The following is a 24917-nucleotide window of genomic DNA, read 5'->3' on the forward strand; positions in this document are numbered from 1 at the left end:
AAGAAGAAACCATAGGCAAGGAGCCCGCACACCATTCCTTCCAAGAAAAAAAATGCAAAAACAATACAAAAGAGAGCCAAATTCAAGATCCGTTCATTTCGAGATACCTGGACACACTGCGTTTGAAAGACTGGAGATTATAGGTAGGCCTAAATTTGTCCTTTTGCAGCTTTTTTTGTAGCACAAAGGCAGAAAGACAATACGACATCTACATCTTACCCATAACACTTCAGGACTAACATTATAGTCTAGAATTACTCTTGTTATGGATGATGAATTAAACTCTTGTTACAGCTCAGGAATATGGCTGGAAAGAGAATTTTAGGCCAGGTTAGAGTAAAACCTGTATACTGCCATTTACAGTAGACTGCTTCATCATGGTCAATGGCTCAGCAAACATTTTAGCCCCTTGATGCCAGGATTCCAGGGGCCTGAATGGTGAGAATGGCCATGTGGCTCATTCAACTGGATGAACACTGGTTAGTATCTCATTCTATCAAGTTTTTTTCTGCCTCTCTGGACCCTACCTTGGGGTGAGAAAGGTGTGGATGATCCCAGTAACACATCAGCCACATATTCTTGCTCCTATAGCCAGTTTTCTAATAAAGGGTCATTCCCATGACTAACATGAAGATGTGGTTGCATGGACTTTGACAAACCTTAACTAGGGGTTAGGAATGAGTCCATTGTTACCATACTCTATCATCATCGATCATCCGGACCTCCTTTCCCATCCAAGGGCAGGTAACTTGGTCTAAATTTGCCATCCCTCCATCTTAAATGCTAAACTGTAATACTAGACAAATATCAAAATATAAGGCTGGTCACGAAGTGCTATGGGATGAATGTAGAGACAAACCACTGTCTTTCTACCAATAAGCTCTGTGAAATAACCCACAAATGAAAATATGAACCTAGTTATTGTAATGCACCTATAGTCAAACTAACCCTCTCAAACTGAATACACTTGGCCATCAACTAACTGAAAAGGAGCTAGGGATCTTTACAAAGTTGTTGCATGGAAAATTGAGCCTTAAGTATGGAATGTTTCTCCTTGGTTACTAGTCAAAATTACTCACCCAATCTTACTACACCTGGCTGTAAATTAACTGAAAAGGGACAAGGGATCAGTGTTAAATAAGATATTCTATACCAAATTTAGAATTCAATTTGTATCATCGTATCAAAGGCACCAACATCCTTGCATGCATCAGCCGTGGTCACCTAATGGCGGCTCTCCACGCTGCTTGATGGGTTTCAAGTCACGCCGGCCCCTAGTTTTGCTGGCCCTGGCCACTCTGGCCTCCCACCCTAGTCACACCGGCCCCCTTTCCTGACAGAAATCCAGTCGTTACAGCTGTTATTATTACTCATTTTTAGCTAACCTAATTATTATTATTAGCTAAGGGTCGGAGTGACTAGGGCGGGAAGAGCTATGGGCCGGAGTGAGTCATTTCCGCTTGATCCACCATTACATCTCCTATGCAGCCACTTATCACAAACACTGACCAAGATGAAGTTATTTCCCACACCCTTGCAGCAAACTACACCTGGCCACACTTCCTCTGCTTTGACAGTATTGCCACCTGCCCTACATATCATCACTTTTGTTGGTGAAAGTCTGCTGTATGTATATCTAACCCCTCTAGAAAAGCCTCTTAAGCTATATAAAGCCATATGGAAGTAGCAGGCACAAAAAAATAATAGATATGGTTACGGCATACTGACCAAAGTCGTATCCAGCTAAATGTCCTCTCCAGCAATAGTGTTATGATGGTTGTGGTTGCTCTAGTAGTGGCTATGATAGTTCTGGTAGCTGTGGTGGTGGTAGTCCTGTACAGCTAAATGCCTTGATGCCGGAAAGGTGCCCACAAATTACTTCACCTCCATGTCATGCAGTTTTTTGCCATCATGCTGTCCTTCCCCACAAACTCACACCCCTGAAAAAGAACATTCATATAAGCCATGACACTAAAAACTCCAGGAAAAATATCAATGGGTAAGCTTTAGAAATACTCAGGAATGTTTGCAAGACACGCTAAAGTCAATATTATCAGCATAAAAACAATTAATGGGAAGAAAAAGGAAAAAAATCTTATAAAAAAATGTAAAAATCCTTCACCAGTCACAGCTCCAGCCAGGCTGACCAAAGCTGGCAGATTCCACCAATCTCCACATTCTTTCCCTCCACTTGTTCCCTGCCCCCTCCATCCCCCCACCAGTTCCCACCCCCTCTATCCCTCCCTTCATGTCCATTCCTCCTCCTTCCTGCCTCTCCTCCACCCCATCTCTCTCTCCTTTCTTCCTTTCCCCTCCTTGTCTTTCCATCTCTGGTCATCCTTCTTCCCTCTACCTCTTCCACTTCCCTGAAAAGCAGCTTCCTCCATCCCCCTCTCCCTCCTCTCTCCCCCTTCATCCCCCCTCCTTCCTGCCCCCTTATGCCCTCCCTCCCCTCCACTCCCTCTCCCTCCTCCTCCCTCTCCTGCAACATACAACAAGGGGGGGATTAGAAGCAATAGGAAAAAAGGGTGTATTAAGATACAAAAGTAGCTACTACTGTCTGTTCAGTCACTGAGGTTCATTTTATCATTTACTTGATAAAAAAAAACTGCCTCCTGAAAATAAAATCACTTTAATCCTACTGGGGCTCTATGAGGCAGAACCTGGATGAAAATTTAATCACAGCAGCAAACATGTAAGTTTTGTAGGTTGTCTTGATAAAAAAATCCAAGTGAAATGTGCCAGTGATATACAATAGGGCCCCCATTTATGCGACAATTTGGTGGACAAACAAGCACACATAAATGGAAAATGCATAAATGGAACCGCAGGCCTTATGGGAAAAATGGAGTTTGGTGGACAGACATTCCCCACTTTAGGGGCTAGACTTATGATTATATTATTTTCACACTCACATGGACATTAATACTCCTCCATTATAAAGAACAATGATATGTATTCCAACTAAGGTACAATAATAAACAAAGAACAATGTACAAATCGTTGTTCACCGTAATTCTACCAAGTTGCAGGGGAGGGTGGGATTCCGTTGCTGTGGGCGAGGTTACTGCTCATCCTCTTCCTCACTACTGCTATCACCTAACACTGCCCCAGAACACCTCATAGCATCCACCTCTTGAATGATGCCTTCAAAATCGTGATCACTCACAACAGACATTACATCATCATTCTGGTGCAATGGGCCTGGCTTGGTCTCGAATAGTGCGGCAGGCTGGGCTGGCTGGCCGGGTTGGGCTGGCTGGCCGGGTTGGGCTGGCTGGACAAGATGAGCAATTTTTGTTATTAATGTTTGCTTCCTCCTGTTCAATTTTTTAATGTGCTGTTCTTTGTAGATGTGAAACATGTTGTCAATGGCATAAATCACTTCTGTTTTGCGAATGCTTGACTGCTCGTTTGCCATTAAGACATCCTTCAATTCATCTACAGCTACCAAGATAACACAAATGTTTGCCATAGCGAGTTCTCCTGCAGATGTGACTTGCAGGGATTGTGGCTGATCCTGTAGACTGTCCTCAATTGCTGTAGCACTCATGATGTCTTCTGGGGTAGTCACTTCACCAGCTGCACTAATCTCTGCTATGTCCTCAAGAGTCATCTCACTAAACCCGGGAACCTGCCTTGCTGCCTCTACGGCTTGTGTAACACTGTCACCCATGTTCTGCACTTGTCCGCACTGCTCACTAACTAGAATGGGACAGAGAGGCTTCCAGGCATGATAAATTGTAGCATCACTGATCTCGTTCCATGCCTTAAGAAGATTATCCACTGCACTCTTAACGGTGAACTGGCACCGGAACTGGTGCACACTCAGCACTTAGTGGTCAGCCTGGGGTAGTGGTTGAGGATCATCAACTTCCTTATCTTCTTCAGCCTGGAGCTAAGGGTTGTTAATGTCAGCATCCTCGTCAGCCTCAGCAATGATTTAACAAATTTCTTTCCCACTCTCAGTTCTTGACCTCTGAAGCTTATAGACATGCATCTGATAAAGCGCTTTCACATTAGCAATGATTTCTTGATCTAACGGCTGGACCACACTTGTAGTATTAGGGGGAAGAAAAACAATCTTGACATTGGGATGAAGATCTGAATGATAGTCAGGGTGGGCAGGGCAGTTGTCCATTATTAGAATAACTTGAAAGGGTATCCCCAACTGTTGACACTTTAACTTTGCATCTGGCACAAAATGCTTTAACAGCCAATCCTTGGTTGTTGACGAGTTCATCCGGCCATTCTGGGTCGCCCTCCAGTAAACAGGTGCGTTGCTCATGTCTCGCAGGTGCTTGAAACACCTGGGATGCTTTGCTGTGTGTACCACCATAGGCTTCATTTTGTGAGTGCCAGTCAAGTTAAACAAAAGAGCACAGTTATTCTAGACTTATATGCTTTTCTGCCGCGAGCTTGCTTGATTTGTTTTGCGAGGTAGGTTGACTTGGGCATTCTTTTGTATCGTAATCTAGCTTCATCCATGTTATAAATGCAGTCAGGACTATAGCCTCCCTCGTCGATTAGCTCCTTCAGATAAGTAGAAAACATCCCAGTTGCCACACTGTCTGCTGAGGCACTCTCTCCGGTCAGCTTCACATTACAAATTCCTTTCCTTTCCAGGAAATGCTGTAACCACCCATTTGATGCAGTAAACTTGCCTGGAGGGGAGTTCGACTTGTGGCAAATAATTTGGTAAAATGCCTTTGCTTGCTGTTTAATTTGACGCTTGTCCAGTGGTACCCCCTCTTGTTCTTTCCTCGATATCCAGATGTTCAGAAACTTCTCCATCTTTACCACTCGATCGTCTGTAGTGTAAGTGTGAGAGTCTAGGCCAGACGAGCCACAGGCCTTGATGCTTTTCAAAATTTCCACCTTGTTCTTCCAAATTGCTCTCACTGATGATTAACCCAACCCCATAGCTTTACCAATGGCTGTAATACCCTCACCATTCTCTTTTCTCTCGATAACATCTCTCTTCATCTGTAGAGCGATACTCTTACTTTTCCCTCCTTGACTTAGTGGCATAATAGCAGCCAAACGATATGCAACTCAGACTGTGCGAAAATAAGCAAAATTGTGCGACCAGCAAACAATCACAAGGTCAATGGAGGGCAAGCAAGGGGCAGACTGAGCACTATGTTCAAATGGCAGGAGCGGCGGAATACTGCCCAACTATGAAACTGTCTCACAAGTGGCGCAGTAGCTACGCACAGCCAGCCGGCGGCAACTACACTCATTCACTAGTGATGGGCGATACTCACTTATTCCGGTAATTGATTATTTTGATTACTTTTACCTTAAAATAGATATTACATGAATATATTGGTAGAGAATAAAGTACTGTATAAAATTTTATGAACTTCGGTGAACACTCTCTCTCTCTCTCTCTCTCTCAGCCAGGCACAGCCAGGCCACCACAGCCTCGCATAAAATGATGGAGTGCACGCATAATTGTGTTTCTCCCCGAATTTAGGCCACTATGTGTAGCAAGCCGCATAAAATGACTTAATTTCGCATAAACTGATAACTATTGAATGAATATTTTGCCGCTTGCATAAATGTAGAAATGCATAAACTGAACATGCATAAATGGGGGCCCACTGTACTTTCAATACAGGTGTCATTAGGCTTATGCCAACATTTTCTCTGACTGCCAACAGGTTTTTTAATGTTATTTTGGGGCATCCTTGAGATATCTGAATAGTGGCTTGCTGTCATACCAAAATTCCCATGGGACATTATTTTGCTGAACTTACTACATGACTAAAGGCCTCATTCACAACTATGACAAGCTGCAAAACGATGACAATCTGGGACAAGTTAAAGTGAATGAACTATAGTCTATATTCAGCATGCACTGTTTGATGACTGTCACATCCATTACTAAATTATACAAGATTCTGCCAATGGATGAAGAATCAGGTCAGTCTAATTTACCATCAAATTAGAATAGAATGTCCCAGCAAATGCCACCATCCAAGTAAACACTGGCCTGGAACATCTTGCTGACCAGTTTGATGGTGACAGGCTGGCGGCGCTACACCAAAGTGCTGGCTTCAAAGAGGGTGTTGTCTGCCCTGAAAAATAATAATAATAATAATAATCTATATACCTCTCTACTGTATCTATAGCCAGATGCCTTAATCCCATTAGGGGTGGAAAAAAATGATATTAATGTCTTCAAAGGGGAGTGTCGTCTGCCTTGAAAAAATAATAACTTGTCGTTTCGTTTTTGAAGGTTCCAACATGCTTGCATGCATCAGCCTTCATCACCTAGTGGCGGCTCTCCAAGCTGCTCAATCTCTGGCAACTTCCCTATTCAGTCCCTTATCCTTCAGGTCACACTCAATGACCTCATCACAGGTCTTTTTAGGTCTACCTCTTTACCCCCAACATTAACACTTCTCACTTTCTGTACCCAGTTATCATCCCTCATCCTCTCCACATGCCCAGACCACCTCAATCTACCTCTCCTCATCACAACACCAATACACTCCAGTCCCATCCTACCTCTCAAGTCTTCCACTGTAAACCTAGTCCCCCAGCCCTTGCACGCAGATATGCACTGCACATCCACATGACCACTCTCATTTCTGTACATTTGAGACTGCAAATATCCTCTTCCTTTACTGCCCAGGTCCCACTACCATACAGCATTATAATTATAATAATAATAATAATAATAACAATAACAATAATAATAATAATAATAATAATAATAATAATAATGATAATAATAATAATAATAATAATTGGTGGTAGGTGGGGGCACTCACCATCCACTCACTCGATGTAGTGCTGCTCTCAGGTGTCTGCCCATTCCTCTCTTCCATCCTTCTTTCCTTCCATCCTTTTCTGTCTTTCTTTCCTTCATCCTTTCCTTGTCCTTCTGCCTACAGGTGACTTTACACTCTCTCTTCTGTCTTTCTTTCCTTTTCCTTCTGCCTGTGGGTGACTCTACACTGAGTGACAAGCCAAATGGTTTCCTGTACACCAGGAAACCATTTACTACGCTGGGTGGTAACCATATAACCAAATTTTGGCACCTGGTGGTTTAGTGGGTAATTATTGCGCTCCAGTCGGATTGAGCCGGTGAAGGTTTATATCTAAGGGGTGGTTGGGGTTGATTGCTCATGTAATGCCACTCAGGGATGAGTGAGGCTGGTCACTCTCATCTTAAATATCGAGACCAACTGCCTAGCCCCGGGCTCCTACGTTCCTCATGGGGCAATGTAGGATTGGATGATGGATGGATGGATGAAATAATAATAATAATTCATTCACTCATTCATCATCCAATCCTATGTCGCCCCAGAGAGGAGTGTAGAACCCGGGGCTAGGCAAGTTGGTCCTGACAAAAAGATGAGAGTGACCAGCCTGACTCATCCCTGAGTGGCATTACATGAGCAATCAACCCCAACCATCCCTTGGATATAAACCTTCACCAGCCCAATCCGATTGGAGTGCAATAATTACCCACTAAACCACCAGCCGCCAAAATTTGGTTATATGGTTACCACCCAGCATAGTAAATGGTTTCCTGGTGTACAGGAAACCATTTGGCTTGTCACTCAGTGTAGGGTCACCCACAGGCAGAAGGAAGAGGAAAGAATGAAGGAAAGAAAGACAAAAGAGGGAGTGTAAAGTTATCCATAGGCAGAAGGAGGAGGAAAGAATGAAGGAAAGGAAGACAGAAGAGGATGGAAGGAAAGAAGGATGGAGGAGAGGAAAGGGCAGACACCCGACAGCAGCACTACATCTAAATTTTAAAAATGTATTCAGTATCATTATACTCATCACCACCACCATCTTGAACTCTGTCAATTCCAGGATTAACTGGAATGTGCCATATTCAAGAGGGGTTGTGTGGTCTATGAAAAAAATATATATATATATGTATCATCATCATAATGATCACCACCATCATCTCAAACTCTTTTTGTTTTGTCCCCTACACTCTTTAACCTTTACATGCACGACATACCCACACCCCACACACCACAGATACACACAGCTTCCTATGCAGATAATATAACCCTTACATGTACAGTACACACCAAAATGCAAACACAGCTGCACACATCCCACAGCACAAAGAAGCAGATAAGAAAATACAGAAATGGTTCAATACAGAATGTAAAAAATCAAAAGAAAGAAGAGATTTGTCGTGGAATAGATACAGAAGACACAATAGTGAAAGGGCGTATAATAATTACAAACAGGCAAGAAACGACTATACAAGAATAAGGAGGGAAGCCCAAAAACAGTTTGAGGAGGATATAATAAATAAAAGTAGTGATTAACCAAAGCTGTTTTACAGCTATATCAGAAGCAAAACCAAAGTAAAAGATATAATACAATCCATCACGGACGAGGGAATCACTTATACACAAGAGAAAGATATTTGTGAAGCACTAAATAAGAATTTCCAATTAGTTTTTACAGAAGAAAAAAATTTTCAGAGGGAATATGTGGAACACGCATGTCCACACATACTACCAGATATACAAATAGCAGAAAAAGTAATACAGGAGGAGTTAAGTAGATTAGACAGAGGAAAAGCAAGTGGTCCTGATGAAATTTCATGTTGGGTGTTACGAGAATGTGCAAAGGAGTTAAGTAAACCATTATTTTTAATTTTCAAGAAATCCTTGAGTCAAGGGAAACTACCTGATATTTGGAAAAAAGCAAATATAGTCCCCTTATTCAAGAAAGGAAATAGACAAAATCCTCTCAACTACCGACCAGTATCACTGACCAGTGTTGTAAGCAAGGTATTAGAAAAACTTATAAGAAAAGCTTGGGTAAATCATCTAGAAGAACACAGTATGATAACAGAAAGACAGTTTGGTTTCAGAAAAGGAAAATCATGTGTTACTAATCTGTTGAGCTACTATGACAGAGTAACAAACACAATACAGGAAAGGGAAGGATGGGTGGACAGTATCTATTTAGATTTCAAGAAAGCTTTTGACACAGTACCACACCAAAGACTTTTATGGAAGCTGTACCATCAAGGAGGAATTTGAGGCAAACTGTTTTGTTGGATGCAAGACTTTCTCATAAAAAGAGAAATGAGGACAGTACTAAGAGGAAACTACTCATCATGGAAAGAAGTGACTAGTGGAGTACCACAGGGTTCGGTGCTGGCACCAATCATGTTTCTAGTGTACATAAATGATATAAACAGTAACACTGGAAATGAGAGCTATCTGAATATGTTTGCAGATGATGCAAAAATACAAAGGAGAATTACTAGCACAGACTCTTGCAGGGAGCTACAAGAAGAATTAAATAAACTTCATGAATGGAGTAGTACATGGCAAATGGAATTCAATGTGGACAAGTGTCATGTAATCAAGTTTGGTAAAAGTGGAAAAAGACCTGATTGGGATTATAAGTTAGGAAATAAAACCCTATACACATCAGAAAGAGAGAAAGACCTAGGTGTGATTATCAATAACAGACTATCTCCGGCTGACCACATCAGCGAGAAGGTACGGAACATGTATACACTGCTTGCAAATATGAGAATAGCATTCACATACATAAATGAAGACATGCTAAGAAGGATAATAACATCATTCATTAGACCAACCCTGGAATATGCATCAATAGTCTGGAGTTCTCATCTCAAAAAGCATATAGACAAGATTGAAAAAGTTCAAAGGGCCGCTACAAGATGGATACCAAGCTTAAGGGACCTAAGCTACGAAGAATGACTAAATAAACTGAATCTACCAACACTACAGGAGAGAAGGAAAAGAGGTGACATGATAATGCTATATAAGTGCATATCAGGAAAGGAGAAAATAGACATAAATGATTACTTAACATATGGAGAAGCATCAGCAAGAGGACACTGCAAAAAACTGCATAAGAAGAGAGGTGATAAAGACGTAAGGAAATTCAGTTTCCCAAACAGAGCAATTGATCAATGGAATGCACTACCGAATGAAATAGTGTGTGCCAAAACAATTCACAAATTTAAGGATATGTACGATAAATATGGTCTAAGACACGGGACAATACGAGCTTGACTCATTCCTGTAAAGATACAATTAGGTAAGAACAATTAGGTAAGAACATCCTCCAACCTTACCTCGACACACTACACCAATGGTTCACCACAAACAGGATCAAAATAGCCCCAGCCAAATCTAGTGACCCTTTTCACAAACTGGACAGCAGAACACAGTCACATCCCACACCTCACCATAAACAACACTCCCCTATCACACACACACACACACACACACACACAAAATCCTTGGTGTAACATACAATACATCAATGTCATTTAAACAACACATCACAAACATTAAAAATAAAATAACACCAAGACTCAATGCCTTGAGGTCACTTGCCCATACAACATTCGGACACAACAAAGAAACCACCACCACAGTATACAAACAATATATACGTTCAGTGATGAATTATGCAAGCCCTGCCTGCGCTTCTAACCTCACCAAAACACACTACAACACTCTACAGACCATACAGAACAAGGCTCTAAAAATAATCACAGGCTGCACAGCTACTACACCCACAAACCACCTACATCACAAAACCAATGTCCTCAAAGTAAAGGATCATCTAGACGTGAGAGGCACCCAGTTTCTTGCTGCAGCCTCCACAAACCTACAACATCAACTACAGTACATAGCAGCACATCCACACACACCAGTGAACATCAAAACAACACCCAGAACACGATATCATACACAAATATTGTACTGTCATCTCTCCCCCACTGCTCGCCTCAGACCAGCTTCCAGAAGCATATCCATACTCAAATCACTCACCACTCCATTCAGTCACTTAAAAACAACACAGCTGCATGCACGGCCTCCTGCTATCCACCCTTCTGAATCCTACCTCCCTCGTGAGGACAGGGTCCACCTGGCCAGGCTGAAATGTGGGCATCATCCAGCTCTCTTAAGTTACCAGAAGAGGCTGGATGACTCCGTCACTGATGCCTGTCCAGGATGCAACACAGCACCCCATACTATTAAGCACATTTTGAAATACTGCATTGCACATAATCACCTATGCCAACAACACAACATACACTCCTTGAGAGCTCTGTTGGAAAGCCCGGTCTCGGCCATGGCCTTCCTTAGGGACTTGGGGCTGTTTGGCCAGACTGCCTAGGGAACAACTACTACTACTACAACTCTTTTTGTATCATCATCATCATCATCACCATCATTATCATCATCATCATGTTCCCTAACTTTTCCTACCCTCTGTCAATTCCAGGGTTAACCTGAACATGTTGTCTTCAAAGAGGGAGTTGTGTGGCCTGCAAAAAAAAATGTATATCATCAATCGTCATCATCAGCACCACCACCATCATTATCACATTTTTTTTTTTTTCCTCACCATGGTAAAATAAACTGATGATCTTTTTTTTTTTTTTCTATGCAGCACTACACCATCCACTCACCTGATGTAGTGCTGCTCTCGGGTGTCTGTCCTTTCCTCTCCCCTATCCTTCTTTCCTTCCATCCTCTTCTGTCTTGCTTTCCTTCATTCTTTCCTCTTCCTTCTGCCTGTGGGTGACTCTACACTGAGTGACAAGCCAAATGGTTTCCTGTACACCAGGAAACCATTTACTATGTTGGGTGGTAACCATATGACCAAATTTTGGTGCCTGGTGGTTTAGTGGGTAATTATTGCGCTCCAATCAGATTGAGCCGGTGAAGGTTTATATCCAAGGAGTGGTTGGGGTTTATTGCTCACATAATGCCACTCAGGGATGAGTGAGGCTGGGCACTCTCATCTGAAATGTCAGGACCAACTTGCCTAGCCCCGGGCTCCTACGTTCCTCATGGGGCAACATAGGATTGGATGATGGATGGATGGATGCTAGGAAGAAGGAACCAAAGGCCAGGAGCCCATAAACTGTTCCTTTCAAGGATATTGTGTAGGATACTGCCTGTTCATAGGCCTATCCATACGATATGCTGGGTGTTGCCGGATCCTATTGAATCACAGCCTCAGGCATCAGCCGCAACCGTCCCGGCTGCTCGGCATAAAGCCAAGCACACGCAGCTGTGTTTCTCTTGACCCCCACACCATGCTTCTTTCCTCTTCTATCAATTCTAGGATTAACTTCTCTAAGCCAGGTTACAGTGAACATACTATAGGAACTCTATCTCTATCTATTTATTGCCAGATGCCTTAATCCCATATGGGGTGGCCACAAACAAATCAGCTCCACGTCGCCCTGTCCCCCGCCATTTCACTGCCCTGCTCCCAACTCACACCCCCCTCTCTCATATACCTCTCCACTCCATGCCTCCATCTCATCCTTGGCCTCCCCTCCACCCCACTCAAATACACTCTCCTCATCAGTTTCTCACTCTCCATCCTCTCCATATGGCCAAACCACCTCAATGTGTTTCTCCTAATGCTTTCTATCACAGACACATCCACACCACAAAGCTCCTTCACTTCCTCGTTTGTCAGCCTGTCTCTCCATGCAAATCCACATGCTCCTCTTAAATAACTCATTTCCACTGCCCTGACTCTTGACTTCTGTCCCTCCAACAAGGTCCAAGCTTCACTTCCATATGTTAGAGTTGGTATCACAATACTGTCATGTAGTAACTTTTTCACTTCCATGCTCACTTCCCTGTTTCTTATCACTGCTTTCAAGGAACCAGCAACCTTTCTTCCTTATTGTACCCTTGTTAAAAGCCTTGCCTTGGTCACCTAATGGCGGCTCTCCATGCTGCATGATTGGCTTCAAGTCACTCCATCCCCTAATTTACCAGCTCTAGTGATTTAGTCACTCCAGCCTCACACTCTAGTCACACCGGCCCCTTTTTCCTGACAGAAACCTACTCATTACGGCCATTACAGTAATACCTCGATATACGACACCCCTAGATGCGATACCCCGGCTTAACGATTGGGGTAGAAATACCACCATACCCTGCCTAACGATGACCAAATCCTGGTTTAACGATGGGTTTTGATTTTTTTTTTTTAGATTTTGATGACATTTTAGACTAAAATTGTGTGTTTAGGTTGATTTATAAAATGTTTTTAGACTTAGATTAAAGTGTTTTAGCCATAGGTGGAGTGAACATTGTCATTTTGGGGTACAGTTTACTAAGCTTGATTTGACGATTTTCTGATTTTTTTTGTTGGCTTTAGTGAGTTATTTACAGGTATTAGGTTTAGGTTACCTTCCTTGACAGCCGTTAGGCCATTTAGATTGGCTTTAAACTTGTTTTGGGGTTCATTTGGGCTTGATTTTGGTGGAAACTCAAGGCTGAGAAAAGCTCCACAGCCTCATTCCCTCAATAAGACCATGACTAATGAGACTAAAGCTGTACTGACCTTGATGGGATTCTGCTGGGGATGGAGCCAGTGTCATCCAGGAAGGAGCTGTCTGCTGAGATGCATGGAAAGTCACCCATCAAGGATCTTCTCTTGCTGTTGTCAGGAACAGTGATGTGATGTGGTTCTGAAAAGATACTAAAATGTATACCGGTACATCATATATTCAGATATATATGCCTCCATCTACTAACTGAAATCCCTATGCTACATGCAGCAAGCCCTTTATATCCTGCAGACAAATGCATACACACAAATATACTGTATATCATGGGAAAAGTTAAACTTACATGAATGAAGTGCCTACTACTGTGGCAGTAAGGGTAAAAACACATGTAATATTAATATATTGGTACATCTCAATACTGTACAGACCATCAACTTTAATATGCAGACCAGATACTGACACACACACATATTCAATAATTACTTTCAAACACTAGCTGAAAGAACTTCTGGTCAAAGAAAAATTTACATTGCTATAACTCTTTGAACAGCACCATATAGCACTGAATACACATAAAGTTGGCAAAGCACTTCTAATTATACGAGAATATATAACCCCTCCACTTCTGTGATGCATTTCATATCTTCTTGCTCGTATAAATTAATACTTTCCACAATCCTTGTCTATCCACCCTGTCATATGCTTTCTCCAAATCCATGAAAGCCGCATACAACTTCTTTCCCTTCTCTAGAAACTTTTCCACTAAAGATCTAAGAATGAATATTAGTGCCCGTATTATTAAAAATTCCTAGGAGTAAAAAGTTCCTCTCAAAGTGATATTTGGCTCCTAGCTTCTAGAAGTACTCCTAAAAGTTACTTTCAACTCCTAAGTTTACTCATAAATCGCTAAAAAGTAAAAGTCCTCCACAAGGACTTTTAAGGAGATAGGAGGGCTTTTAGTGTCAGTAAACACAGTAGCTGCGTCCCTCAAACAACAAGAGACAAGACAACATAGACCATGGCTGACCGACACCACCCACCATGCAGAAATTTTCAAGCTCGGAAGAATGCATTCATGGAATATGATGATCAAGAACTTGTAAGAAGGTACCGTTTCGATCGTGAGGGCATTCTGTTTATTACGAAATTGAGGAGAGGATTAGACAGGCTTGGCGAGCTGTTGGAATGTTGAAATCTGTTTGGAATAATAATATGCTTTCGGTACATACTAAAGTGAAAATTTACCATTCCATGGTTAGACCAATTTTAATTTACGGGCATGAGTCATGGTACAGTACAATTGCAACAGATCAGAAAGTATTAGGATTTGAGAATAAAATACTGAGAAGGATTCTTGGGGTAAAGTGGCAAGACAGAGTTACAAATGCAAGAGTAACGGATATTACGAGAGTGGAACCAGTTAATGAATATGTGAGACTGTCTTGCTGGAAGTGGCTGGGGCACATATACAGAAAAGAAGGTAGTTTGATACAGGATGTGCCAGAGTGGACTGCTAGAGGAAGAAGAGGTAGAGGTAGGCCGAGGGAAACCTGGTTGAGGACAATGAAAAAAGAAACAGGAGAGGAGTGTTGGTGGGACCTGAAGGAGATGGCAAGAGACAAAAATTGGTGGAGAGAGTTCATTGAGGCCCTATGCATCTCGTGGGGTGCCACAGGAAATGACTGATTGATTGATTGATTAGTAAGAGATGTACTGGAAAGGCCCACACATCGAAACCATCCTCTCACACCCGAGACAAAAGTGTTGATACTATTAAGGTTCCTTGCAACTGGAAAAATGCAGCAGTGTAACTGTGATGACTTTGGACCATCGCAGCCATCAGTGAGCAATGTGATAACGGAAACACTCTGTGCTCTAACTGCTCCACACATTATTAAGAGGTTTGTGAAGTTCCCCCATACACTCCGTGAACTACAAAGAACTGAAAGAAAATTCAGGCGAATTGCTGGCTTTCCTGGGGTAGCTGGTGTGATTGATGGGACTCACATACGAATTGTGGCACCAAACCAGTATGAAGAAGTGGGTATAACTTTAGAAGTAACCAACGTTACCGATTTTCATTATATTATGTCCCTGAACTATTTTAACCAAGACTTACCTTTTACGGCTAGTTTGAGTTGGGGGAGCTAATTTTGTAGGGGTCGTCATATAGAGGCTTAGGTTAGGCTATCTCTCCTTATTCCTTCTTGTAATGCTTTTCACTTTACCACATTCACTGATGGAACTGGGACACGATAATGGTCTTTGGCTTCTTAGTCACATTCTATACCTGAAAGATTTGAGGAAAATTAGTCATGAAGAACATCATAATCCAAGTTACATTTCATCATAAACAAGACCAAGTCTACTAATACATAAAAAAATATACAGGAAAAAAACACAGCAATTTTTAAATTCGGAGGAGTGGGATGGGGTGAGTACTTGACTGTAAATCCATATTATATACGCTGGTGTTAGAGTTCTGAAGTATTGACTAATTCCCTATCAATGGTACTGCTATCTGGGTGACAATGCTACATCAGCTACATTTTGAGCTACACAACATTAGCTGGCAATCTTTCCAATATTTACTATGGACAAAAAAGGGAGGGAGGGGGAGCAGCATAAGAAGTCTTACTGTACATCCGTTGCAGCCTCTTGATAAAACCTTACGGATTAAACATATGGAAAATGAAATACAGTAGTCTTCCATATCAGCCAGGGATACTTTATAAAGATGCCTGTTGATGGTCGAACAATGAATATAGCATCAGTGGTCCCCCTACCTGGCATAAACCCAAACTGCATCTCATCAATATTCACTCTTTCTCTAATCATACCTTCTAAAACTCTCTCCATTACCTTCATTATCTGATATGAAAGCTTTATACCTCTATAATTTCCTCTTTCCAGGGCATCACCCTTCCCTTTATACACATTTACAATTACACTCTTCAGCCAATCATCTGGGACAACACACTCATAAATAATCCTATTTATCAGGTCAGTGACTAAACTCACCCCTATATCGCCTGAGGCCTTCAACATTACGGCAGTCAACCCAGACACACCTGCTGCCTTCCCCACCCTCATCCTGCCTATTGCCTCACTCTCAGTAGCAGTATCAATCAAAGGCCAAGGGCCAGACACTGGATCTGCTGGCTCCAAACCTTCCCTGTCCCAGTCAAACTCCTCATTCAACAACCGGTTATAATGCTCTCTCCATGCATCTTTAATATCCTCACTGTTCACCACTACCCTTCCTTCATCATTCTTCACACACTGCTCACCTATGATATCCCGATTATCCCTCTTCACATGACCTGCCACCCTAAATATATTTTTCCTTTCCCCATGATTTAGGTTATCAAGTAATTGTCTCTGTGACTCAGACTTTGCCCTGTATACCTCTCTCCTAGCCCTACGCTTGGCAGCCAAATATTCCTCTTTGCTACCACCCTTCTTCCATTCCCGGAAAAGCCTTCTTTTCTCCTTAATTGCAGCTTCTACACCCTCATCCCACCACCAAGCTACTTTATGTCTTGGTGGTCCTCTTGTCCAGCTGCATGCTACATCAGTAACTCTCAAGAAATTGTTCTTGAGGGCTCTGTACTGTTCATTAACGCCTCTGTCTACAGCTCCCTGTTCAACCACCACTCTCCTCAACTCGCTATAGAAGGCATCCCTTACTACTTGGTTTTTCAGCTTCCATATTTTCCTCCTAGGTACATAAGTCCTCTTTTTCATCATTTGTTCTTTAAGCACCACATCACAAATCAATAGTTTGTGCTGCTGCACACACTCCTTACTTCCTATAACTTTAACATCCCTCACTAACCTCCTATCGGCCCTCCTAACCAGAAAATAATCTATCTGACTGCTACTTCCCCAGACTCATAAGAATTAAACCCTGCCTAACCTTGAATGACCTAATCCAACTTAAATCAACCCAACCTAATCTAGCTTAACCTCACCTAACCCAGTCTAATTGTATTTAACCTCACAATCTCACGTAACCTCCCCATACTTAACATAACCTATTTTGAAGCAGCCTAACCGCATCTAACCCTACCTAATCCTACCCAGTCTCACTTAACCATACCATACCCGACCTAACCCAACCAGTCAAGCCTAAAATGACCTAATCCAACCTAATCTAACCCAGCCTAACCCAACCAAATAAAACCCAACCCCAAAACCTATCAAAACCGACGTATTCTAAAGCAATCTAACCTAATCCGTCTATATCTAGTCGAACTGAAGCCAACCCAACCAAAAATTACCTAATCAGACCAAACCCTGCCCAAAGTGACCTAACCTAACTTTCGATCGGCTATATATTCGCTATTAAATTTTGCTGCCTGAAAAAAAGTCTACGGATGTCACATTCCAAGTTTCGCCTGTTCTGTGTACACGTATAACTTCGTTCTTACCTAATTGTATCTTTACAGGAATAAGTCAAGCTCGTACTGTCCCGTGTCTTAAACTATATTTATCGTACATATTCTTAAATTTGTGAATTGTTTTGGCAAACACTATTTCATTCGGTAGTGCAATTCCATTGATCAATTGCTCTGTTTGGGAAACTGAATTTCCTTACGTCTTTATCACCTCTCCTTCTCAGCATGTCTTCATTTATGTGTGTGTGTGTGTGTGTGTGTGTGTGTGTGTGTGTGTGTGTGTGTGTGTGCGTGTGTGTATGTGTGTGTGTGTGTGTGTGTGTGTGTGTGTGTGTGTGTGTGTGTGTGTGTGTGTGTGTGTAATTCACCGGGTCGTGTGTGTGTGTGTGTGTGTGTGTGTGTGTGTGTGTGTGTAATTCACCGGGTCGTGTGTGTGTGTGTGTGTGTGTGTGTGTGTGTGTGTGTGTGTTCTTACCTAATTGTATCTTTACAGGAATGAGTCGTACTGTCCCGTGTCTTAAACCATTTTTATCGTACATATCCTTAAATTTATGAATTGTTTTGGCACACACTTTCATCCGGTAGTGAATTCCACTGACCAATTGCCCTATTTGGGAAACTAAATTTCCTTACGTCTTTATTGCCTCTCTTTTTATGCAGTTTTTTGCAGTGTCCTCTTGCTGATGCATCCCCATAGGTTATATACTTATTTATGTCTATTTTCTCCTACCCTGATATGCATTTATATAGTATACTGTATATAATATACAGTATAATCATGTCTCCTCTTTTCCTTCTTTTATAAGAGAAGGAAAAGAGGAGACATGATTATACTGTATATCATATACAGTATACTATATAAATGCATATCAGGGAAGGAGAAAATAGACATAAATAAGTATATAACCTATGGGGATGCAGCAGTAAGAGGACACTGCAAAAAACTGCATAAAAAGAGAGGCAATAAAGACGTAAGGAAATTTAGTTTCCCAAATAGGGCAATTGGTCAGTGGAATTCACTACCGGATGAAAGTGTGTGCCAAAACAATTCATAAATTTAAGGATATGTACGATAAAAATGGTTTAAGACACGGGACAGTACGACTCATTCCTGTAAAGATACAATTAGGTAAGAACACACACACACACACACACACACACACACACACACACACACACACACACACACACACACACACACACACACACATACATAAATGAAGACATGCTGAGAAGGATAATAACATCATTCATTAGACCAACACTGGAATATGCATCAGTAGTCTGGAGTCCTCATCTAAAAAAGCACATAGACAAGATTGAAAAAGTTCAAAAGGCCGCTACAAGATGGATACCAAGCTTAAGGGACCTAAACTACGAAGAAAGACTAAATAAACTGAATCTACCAATACTACAGGAGAGAAGGAAAAGAGGTGACATGATAATGCTATATAAATGCATATCAGGAAAGGAGAAAATAGACATAAATGATTACTTAACATATGGAGAAGCATCAGCAAGAGGACACTGCAAAAAATTGCATAAGAAGAGAGGTGATAAAGACGTAAGGAAATTCAGTTTCCCAAACAGAGCAATTGAACACCATATTATGGTGTTTGCAACACCTTAAACCTTCTTCAGTTATACTTTTCAAGTAGTGCCCAATTCTCTTGCTGTATGGGGCTACTCTTGGGTCAGCATTATTAAATTCTTTAAGCAACTTACCTCACTCCAGTTACCTCCATATTCACTTACCGCAGGCCTTTGCCGGTTCCACCTTTATATTTTGTAGTTTCCCAACCTCCCGTCACCCATCAAAGAAATACCAGTACTATATGACAATAGACCAGCTGGCCCACGCTAGTCAGCTCCTACACAAGTGTGACTAAATAAAAGAAAGTCATAATCCCACTGGCTGGGGAAGCACCCAGGCACCTTTCTTACCAGTTTATTTCTGTATCGTGGTAGGTGGTGGCGACTATCATCCACTCACTTGATGTATTGCTGCCTACTTCCTCCATAGCCTTTATCATTCTTTTCTGTGCCTGTCCTCCTCTCTTCCTATTTCTCCCATCTTTCCTGTCACTTCTTATTGCTTTTCTTTCCTTTACAGGTGGCTTTACATTGAGTGACAAGCCAAATGATTTCCTGTAAGCCAAGAAACCATTTACAACGCTGGGTGGTAACTATATAACCAAACCATACATGCTCCCTACATGTCAACAAGTGGGTTTGTGGAGGGTTAGTGCCCCTCCCTGGAAAACAAATAACTCAAAGTCAAATAGCCACCCCTTACGGGATTATACATATCAATGTATATACATATCAATGTTCCCTTGTTTATGATCACAAACAAACTGCCACCATTCATACAGCAGTAAGAGAAGAGTTGTGTAAGGTCAGCAAAACACATCACTAGGACTCAGGTGCTAAAATGCCTCCTGTGCGAAACACCACTGTCCACTACTAACGAAGGCTCTCTCATTTACCTGATCAATTATCCTGTATTCTTGTCTACAGGAGCATTTTGTTAAGTGCTCAGCAGCAGATCACCATCCTCCTTTCAGGGGATGCTGACCACCAGTCCCCTGAGTTCATATCTACCTGAGTGAAGTGAAAACAATACATGAAGCTAAATGCTGAAGGATTTAATCACTCAGTTCAAAATGATGATGCCATCCTTTTTCTGAAGGAATCCTCAAACTGAGGTGAGCCATGCTTCTGTACACATGGCTTGTATTCTCATCAATTAAGCAAGCTCCCTAGCCCTTAGCTAGTTATTTTTGGATACAGCGGGGTAATAGGATTATATTAAAAAAATATGGATACTCAGTCTCTGCTTTTCTTATGAATCCATACATCTTTCCATGAATAAAAAAAAGCAAATAGTTGAGAACCTACAAGACTTATTTCTTCCAAGGATAATAGAAAAAAGAAACCAAATCAATATACATTCATTCTGAGATACCTGGACATGTAACAGACGAGGTCACAGGCAATGGGAAGGACAGACTGAGGAAAGAAGTTCCTGAGCTGACCAGCCGTATAAATGAAAGTCTGAAAATACCAGCAGGTTCTAGTTTTAGACAGCTGGACCCTTGTTTCCTTTTGTACAGTTTTGTGTTTTATATTTTAAGCCTGGTTTAGTCAGCTAATTTATTGAGTTTTAAGGAAAACTTTTAATAGTGAAGCTTCAGCAAGGCCTTTGATCATCATCAATCATTCATCATCCATTCCTATGGTGCCCCATGAGAAGTGTAGGAGCCCAGGGCTTGGCAAGTTGGTCCTGACTTTTAAGATGAGTGCGACCATCCTCACTCATCCCTGCTATACATCTTTACAGGCTCAATTAGACTGGAGCGCCTTAATTACCCACTAAACTACCCGAAGCCATAATGTGGTACTGGTTATAAGGTTACCAGTGTAGTAAATGGTTTCCTAGAGTACAGGAAACTATTTGGCTTGTCACTCAGTGCAGAGTCACCTGTAGACAGACTGAAGAGGAAGGAATGAAGGAAAGAAAGACAGAAGAGGATGGAAGAGAAGAAGGAAGGAAGAGAGAAAAGGGCTACAGTCACCCGAGAGCAGTGGATGGTGAGAGAAAGGCCTTTGATAATAGGGGAATTTAAATAAATCTAACTTAACCACTCCAGTAAAAGCACATCTTTTAACTATTATTCTTGCTACTGCCAGATCATTTATGCTTTGCTTAAGGAAGACCTCTGGAAAAGAAAGGGCTAGTATCATCTGATATGAAAGGGTTAAAAATATGCACAGTCTGAGAATACTGTATCCCCTTTATTCTAAAATACCTATTTGATGATGATGATGATGATTCATATTTAAAGCCTATCCATCTCACTACTGTAGTGAAGACAGGGTGATGATAAGGATCATGATGCTTACTGGTATTCAAATCACCCTTTTAGTGACAGCAAGAAAAAGGTTATGATGATGAAGACAATTATTATGATGAATCTTACTAACCATATTTATAACTGTGAGAGTGAGATGCTAATATTGTTACTGTTGATTATGATGACAAAATGTAACTCATGAGCAATTAAACCTGGTACTGACCTAAGAGTATGAAGAACCATACCAGTGAAGCCACCAGTGTCGCCAGGGAGAGGGTGAAGCCATGTTCCACCACTGACCTTGCCTCACAGTGCTGCCCTGCAATACACATCAGTCACTGCCTCTGTTCTTGGGAAGCAGCTGTGTTATCATTAGCTTAAAGGACCCTGTAGTACCTCTTCCTTCACAATTTGGTATACCTTTGAATACCTATTAATTTTCTCTTTGCATATACAGTATAAATACAGCTTCATATCAGAACATGATTTTTTTTTATTAAGAAATATTTAATGAAATTATAAGAAACTGTATTTTAAATATATTCATGTCTTTTTATATATTTACTGTCTCCCTCTGTCTGTATTTCCTCCTGCCTATGATCTCCAGTCTTTCAAACGTAGTGTGTCCAGGCATCTCAAAATGATCGGATCTTGAATTTGGCTCTCTATTGTATTTTGTTTTTCTCTTGAGGGAACTGTTACTGCGGGCTCATGGCCTTTGGTTCCTTCTTCCTCGCATAAAAAAAAAAAAAACATGGATTATATTATTTAGAGTTTACTGACCACAAACACTCTACGTAAATGTACATAAACATGGTCAAGCTCTTTTGGTCAAGACTGGGAAGCATGAGAGTTGGCAAAACTGGAGAAACACAGCAATAAAGCAATAAGCAGCATGTATTTTGAGTCTCACCAATGTAGGAGGAAGGACAGTGGCAAAAATACCCTGGGCTGGCATTGGCACAGGGTCCACCATTAAGACAGGGTGACCACTGACACTCATCAACGTCTTCACAGTGCCCACCCTCTCGTGTAACCTCTGATCCCTCTAGGCACCTGAAGGTCCATGGTTAACAATTATTTTAATTACTCTGCAGGACATATAAATCTTCACAGCAGTTAATTATATCATCATCATCATCATCCGGACCTCCTTTCCCACCCAAAGGCAGGGTGAGGAGTAGCAATGTCCAGACAGCCCAAAATTGCCCAATCCAATGGGCCACGCTTCCATTCACTCATCATTCAAGCCCCCGGAATCCTGGCTCTATCGGATACGCCAAAAACATTCACCACGTTATGTAGCTTCACAGTTAATTATATTCTAGAATAATTTTGCTTTGTCATATTTTTTCCTGTAATACAATACTTAATTCACTCTGGTTTGGTTTCTGGTGTCTGATAACCCTATGAGCGAGGATGAAAGTATAAACAGTATCATGCTAGTGAAGAGACACAGACAGACAGACAGACTAAGAAATATTGTACATTCATACATTCTGTAATCCAGTGTTCCTTGTTCGCCAAAGTCAACCTTTTCTTTCATTGTTCGTAAAGAATTCTGGTCAAGTTCTCTAAGCATGAGGCCCTTTCATGCAGTTTCATTCCACATCTTCCTTGGTCTAACAATGGGGGCTATCCCTCCCACATTCAGCTCTCCCATCCAATAGCTCTCACACATTCTCACCATGTGTTCAAACCACTTTGACCTGTCCATGTGCATTACCCCACTAACATTCTCAATAGCCATGCAATCTCTTAATTTGTCCACAATGTTTGTTTCTTAATGTGGAACTTCCTCTTAATTTCCTCACACTGTGTATTTCTTAGTGTGGAATATATTACAAACTAACAGATGTGGACAGAATGAGACATGCAGATAAAGAGAGATAAAGAAAGTACTGTACTAACCCACATTCATGCCTCCACCAGACATCAATACAGGTGAATGGGGTGAGGCAGGTGACATTATTGCAGGCTGGTGGGGCAGTACAGCCAGCAGACACACTAGTGAACATGGTGGCTTGGGCTAGGGCTGATGTGTTAACCAGAGGTGGCAGGGGCAGTGGCACTCCAGACACTCGTAGGTCATCCAGGCAACCTTAAACATCATTGGAGGAACACATATATAACAAAAAAGAAGGTCCAAATTACCAAACACACGGATCTAGTCATACAACCATAATATAATACTGCTCCATCAAGAGAGAAGAGGTCTTTGGCTGTGTGACACAGTTCAAACAGATCCACACTGTAAAAGAGATTAAGGAGATCTTATTGTATGTCTAGACACTTGGACACATACCATGAGTGAGATACAAAAAAAAAAAAAAAAAAGGCTAATTATCAGTGAACTTAAACATCTAAATTTTTGGAAGAGACAGAGAGAACATGCGTCTGGGCACTCAAGACACCTGCAGGTCATTGAGGCAGCCTGACAAACATCATATATTACAAAAGAAAGATCTGGACAGTAAGTCCTAGTTATAAATAGTCTTTATTAGGTAAAAAATAATTGGTAACAGCCTCATTTTTGCTGCCCCATTGCAAGCCACACAGAGTTCAGGGCTTGGTAGGGTTAATAACTACACTTCCATAATCCAGTTAATTTAAGTCATAAGAAACCATCCTACATCCCTGACAACATTACAAATTAAAGAAAAACCTCTGGCCTCTTGCAATCAAACCATGGCACATTTGTACACAACTTTCTCTAACTGGATTTCTATCAGTAAATTATATAAAAATTACTGATTACAGATCCACTGCTACCTATAAAGGAGCTTTACTAGTTTTCCCTAACTTGTAGTATAGTACCAGTTGTATGGAGAACTTTGAGATACAGTATATTGAAAAAAAAAATCTTGTGATTGAACTGACAACTGCCTCAATAACAAACACTAATATCGACATTCATAAAAATGGTGGAAAATGCTAATACTCATGGAAATGGTGGCCAGCGAAGGACAAAAAGACCTTAATGTCATGAAAACTGTGAAGAACAAAAGGCAAAAAGGACTTATCATCAAGGCAGTCATCATGAACAATGGGTTAAAAGAACTTACCATTAAGAGAGCTATGCAGAACAAAAGGCAAACAGATCTTACCATCATGGAAGTCATGATGAACAGCATAGAGGCTCACTCCTACATACTCTGGTGAGCCTCCTACGTAGACCCCCTCCTGTCGGTCCACCAGGAGGGGTGTGGACCATCCCTGGGGGTAGGCAGGGGCTGGGGTAGCATTGTACAGTGGGCCATCACCTTGGTCCACCTCCATCTCTGCCCACTCACCTACCCAGTCCTCACAAAAACATAATTATTATTGTTGGATGTGTTATTGTAGTCTTCA

At 41.5% G+C, this 24917-nt stretch overlaps 1 pseudogene; it reads right to left on the bottom strand.

Annotated features, from left to right (window-relative positions):
• Positions 1–3064: 3064 nt before the first annotated feature.
• Positions 3065–24917, bottom strand: part of LOC145390204 (neural-cadherin-like) — a 59209-nt pseudogene continuing 37356 nt past the window's right edge.

Source organism: Coenobita brevimanus, unplaced genomic scaffold (genome assembly GCF_032717465.1).
Source record: "Coenobita brevimanus isolate Jiangsu-jjx unplaced genomic scaffold, ASM3271746v2 jjx.HiC_scaffold_3602, whole genome shotgun sequence".
NCBI classification, from domain to species: Eukaryota; Metazoa; Arthropoda; class Malacostraca; order Decapoda; family Coenobitidae; genus Coenobita; species Coenobita brevimanus.